Genomic DNA, 5,000 nt, shown 5'->3' with positions numbered 1-5,000 from the left:
TCTTTCTTTTTTCTTTGTTCTTCTTTTCTTTCTTACTTTTTTTCTATTCTTTCCCATTTTTTCCTTTTATTTCATTCCTCTTTTTCTTCCTCCTTTCTTTTCTCTTTTTCTTTCTTCCTCTCTTTTCCTTTTCCTTTTTTTCTTAGTTTTTTCTTTCCTTTTTGCATTGTTTTTGTTTTTTCTTTGGTTTTCTTTTATTCTTTTCTTTCTTTCTTTCTTTCTTTTCTTCCTACTTTCTTTCCCATCTTTTTAAAATTTTCCTTTTACTTTGTTTTTTCTTCCCTTTTCTGTTCTTTTTTCTTTTTTCCTCTTTTTCTTCCTTAATTTTTTTTCTTTTCAATTTTACTTTTCACTTAGTTCATTCTTTTTCCTTGTTCTTTCTTTTTCTGAGAAAATGATTTATTTTTCATTACTAAATTAAGTATCCCATTATTTACAAACCATTTGTATTTAAGAGTAGTTGAGGGTTTTAGGATCATTCAGAATGAGTTAGTAAATGATTAATAAACTATTGTAATCAACGTTTATATGTCTGATTAGTCAGGAATATACTAATAGTTAACTAATATGTTAATAAATGCTTTTATATCTCAACTTTATCTAGTTCTGTGACCTAATCTAAAGTGAGGACTATTCATGCTTTATAAATCCCTTATAAATGACAAATAACAACTCATTCTGAATGATCCTAAAACCCTCAACTACTCTTAAATACAAATGGTTTGTAAATAATGCGATACTTAATATAGTAATGAAAAATAAATCATCAACTAAGTATGAAAGTACTAAGGGTGGAGCCGAACCCGAATACGGTATTCGGAAAGGCACGAATAGCGTGTTTTTACGAATACTTATTTCGAACAAATACTTGAAAAATTATTTGTATTCGGTAGCAAGAAAAACACTATATCAAAAAGCAGCGTTTCCTCATGAGACCACAGTGCATGCCCGCGTGAGTGAGTGAGTGAGTGAGTGAGTGAGTGAGTGAGTGAGTGAGTGAGTGAGTGAGTGAGTGAGTGAGTGAGTGAGTGAGTGAGTGAGTGAGTGAGTGAGTGAGTGAGTGAGTGAGAGAGAGACACGCTCAGTCAGTAGTCGGAGGGCGGGGCGGAGGTAAAATGTGTCAGGCACAAGCTTCTCCACAGATACAGACAGAGAAGGCTCGGCTGAGCGAAAAAAATACTTCACTGCATCACTATTTTTGTTAAATAGATTTTTGTACCTTAATTGGGTTCCAGATGATTCCAGGATTCCAGTTTATAAACTTGTAGCGGAGTTTGATCGGGATTTTCCATTACGCTGCATTTTTGAAGTTTGCAATCGGGTGCTCTCTGTTTACGCAACGTTAGCTCTGTTAGCGCGGTAATTTAGACAATAGACTGTTGACAGAGTAACGTTAACGTTCGTTTATAAAGGTTAAAATGATGCTTGTGCAGTTGTGTCGAATAGTATGCACTTATGGGAGTTATATGGTACGTCTAAATTACTGTCTTTTGCAGACAGCAAGATATATGCTATAGGCTAGTTAACCTTAGCATAGCTTCCCGTCACTTTTTATTAACTTGAATTCCTCAAATACATTTGGGCACCTGAATAGAAAAAGAGTGAGACTGCTGCTGAGCCATTTCTTGGTCCTCCACCAGTCAAAAAAAAATAATAAAACTTCATGTTCTTTGTGGAAGAATTTTACAGTCAGTGGAGCTGCATATAAAACAAAGTGATACTGTATAATGTGTGCAAAAGTGATATTAGCAGAGGCAGAGATATTAAACATCTGTCAACATCTTCTATGCATAATCATTCATTTTCTTTTCGGCTTAGTCCCTTTATCAATCTGGGGTTGCCACAGTGGAATGAACCACCAATTTATCCAGCATATGTTTTACGCAGTGGCTGCCCTTCCAGCTGCTACCCAGCACTGAGAAACATCCATACACTCTCTTTCACACACATACAATAGGGTCTATTTAGCTCACCCAATTCACCTGTATTGCATGTGTTTGGACTGTGGGGGAAACCGGAGCACCCGGAGGAAACCCACGCCAACATGGGGAGAACCCAGTCAGGGCTCGAACCAGCAACCTTCTTGCTGTGAGGCGACAGTGGTACTCACTGTGCCACTGCGCAACCTTCTATGTAATGTATTATCACATGCACTAAAAGCATCCTCTCCTGATACTGTCTGTGAACCCACCACAAGCATCAATCCCCTCAATCAGCACAGCTATGTTCTGCTAAATCCTCCACAAGCACCAAACCATCAACACAGCCACATTCTGCCCCAGCAAGTCAGTTTCAAACATATAAAAAACAAACAAACTTTGTGTCTGTTTTGTGGCTGGCAGATGACAATAGCAGGGCTGTATCTTTTAGTATTATATAGAATACTTTTGTTCTGCCAGATCTCCCAGGCAGGGGTTTATTTAGATTTATTTAGTTAATTTTAGTTTTTGGAATTCTGTCCATTGGAAAGAAGTTCTTTCAGAAGAAGAACAGTTTTTTGAAATATTATTTGTTTTTATTCTGTCTATTCAGTGTCCTTCAACAAGAACGGTGGTGGTGGGGTTCATAATATTCACAATGGTATTTTATTAGTTGTTGGTTTAACCATGGATGAGATAATGGCTTTTATGTTATTTTCTTTTCAATGACATTTCTTGTCACATGTTCAAAAACAACAACCAATATTGCATGTCTATGATATATATAATGGGTATAATTAAACAATACTTTCACTATAACGTAAATTAGAAGTGTAATAGAAAAAATATATATTTTTGCGCCATTTTGAATTTTACTCGAATACAAATACAAATACAAATACTTTTCCCCCCTCAACAAATACAAATACCGGCTGCTCCGCACATCCCTAGAAAGTACAATTATTAAGCACATTATATAGATACTAATAAGTCAAGAATAGAGTATTTGTAGCTGCAGTTATAAACTGCTTACTAACGTTTATTAATGTAGAGTTAATGCTTAACAGATAATGAATTCACTATTTGCCAATGTTTAATAAATGATTTATAGTGTGTAGTTATTGAAAAGTGTTACCGAATATGGTTAACATATGAGTCTGCTATCTTTCTAATTTTCTTCTTTGCCCATATCTTAAATCCTGCATCTTTCTTTCTTTATTAAATTTTGTACGAATGTTTTAGATGAATCAGGATTTATTAATGAAAATGTTTAGGGGAATTTATGTAAACAACAAAAAATCCACACATATTATAGATCAGGGGTTTTCAAAGTGTGAGGCGCGCCTCCCCTGGGGGGCGCCAGAGCATGTCAGGGGAGGCGCGGGAAAAATATATAAGAAAAATATAATTATTAAGTTTAATTAAGTTTATTGTGGCGCGCGTTCTGATCGGCTGTGTTGTCGCGCGCACGCTCAAGAGGGGTGTTGTCGCGCGCCTACTGAAGGGCGGGACCGAGGGTGTGCCGCGTCGCGGGGGCACTTTTGATCATTTTGGAAGGGCACTTTCTATCCAGGACTAAAAAGGGCATGTGCACTGCACAGGTTGAGCCCTGGTTGAGCCCTATGTGTGCACGTGCCTGCAATGGATCGGTTTCTGAGACCCCCCCGATTCAAAGCCTTCAAGTTCAGGGCTTAAACCCAAAAGACGACGATATGATGATCAGTATTTGAGTTTAGGATTTACGTGGACAGGACCAGCTGATGAACCACGACCTTTATGTGTGGTTTGTCAAGATATTTTGGCTAATGACAGCATGAGACCCGCTAAACTTCGACTGTTTTGACTGGGATGGACTGTTCTTGGATCTGTTCTATTCATATTGAACCATCATCCTAGTTTTAAAAACGTTATATTAAAATACTTGTTATTACTCTGTAAATAATGGCACTTTCATGCAAATGATGATAAAAGTGAGTTAACAGTCTGACATCTGTCTGTGTCTTTATATATACTGTATATGTATATGTATATGTGTGTGTGTGCGTGTGTGTGTGTGTGTGTGCGTGTGCGTGTGCGTGTGTGTGTGTGTGTGTGTGTGTGTGTGTGTGTGTGTATGTGTGTGTGTGTGCGTGCGTGTTTGGGAGGAGGGGGGTGCCAATGGATAAGTTGTGTCAAAAGGGAGGCCCACAGTCTTAGACTTTGAAAAACCCTGTTATAGATCAAATCAATGATCATATAATTCCAGAATCATTATTGTCTATACTGCAATCAGTCTTTATTTTAGATCTGATATGTACTCACATTTGGATTTTAGCTGCCAGTGGGTGAATGTAAATACAGACGATGGACTTGAAAATACAGACGACTAAAGGCTGATTTATACTTCTGCGTCAAACACCGGCGTATGCTACGGCGCTGACGCATAGCCCTTCGCCGTGGCCGTCGCTGTCACTGACGTGCACCTCTCAAAAATTGTAACTACACGTCGCAACAACGCGTAGCGCAAGCTCTGTGATTTTTCGGCTTGGTAGCGCTGACGAGTCTGGGCAGGACCGAGAGCCGAGCGAATGGCGCGAACCCAATGTGCCGATTGTTTACAAGTGTGGAGTCCCGTGAAGGAGCTCCGGATGGAAAGTTTTGTTCTTTGTTTACCTCATAGTTAAAGTTGTTGCACGTCCGCCGGTTCCTGCCTCAAAATGAGCGAGTTTGAGCCACTTGTACATCCCGGAAGTGTTCAGGAAAAGCAAAACAGCAGAGAAGAAACTCGACACTGAGGAACATTTACACCTCACTGCCAACTCGCGTTTCGGAAGTGTTAATGCAGACCGACAGAGACAGCGCGCAGAAGTATAAACGCACAGCCACGTGCGTTGCATGCGCCGGTGGTTACGCCGGTCACTTGACGCAGAAGTATAAACCAGGCTTAACTATTTTATTGAGCAAAAACTCCAAGAACTGGCGAGGAGATCTCCTAGCTTGTCACACTCTGCTCTTTTCTCACACACACACACACACACATACACATTACCCTCGGAGTAGGAGGACACAACACACACACACACACACACATAACCCTCCTCC

General features: G+C 39.3%; 1 protein-coding gene across 1 annotated transcript in view; it reads left to right on the top strand.

The window, feature by feature from the left end:
• The window catches only part of slc35b2 (solute carrier family 35 member B2), a 30,187-nt gene that overhangs the window by 21,582 nt on the left and 3,605 nt on the right, over positions 1 to 5,000 (top strand). The gene's annotated exons all lie outside the window — the stretch shown is intronic.

The sequence above is a fragment of the Danio rerio genome, chromosome 20 (assembly GCF_049306965.1).
Source record: "Danio rerio strain Tuebingen ecotype United States chromosome 20, GRCz12tu, whole genome shotgun sequence".
Taxonomy (NCBI): Eukaryota; Metazoa; Chordata; class Actinopteri; order Cypriniformes; family Danionidae; genus Danio; species Danio rerio.
The sequence above is the reverse complement of the archived record's forward strand: the minus strand, read 5'-3'. Positions and strand labels throughout refer to the sequence as shown.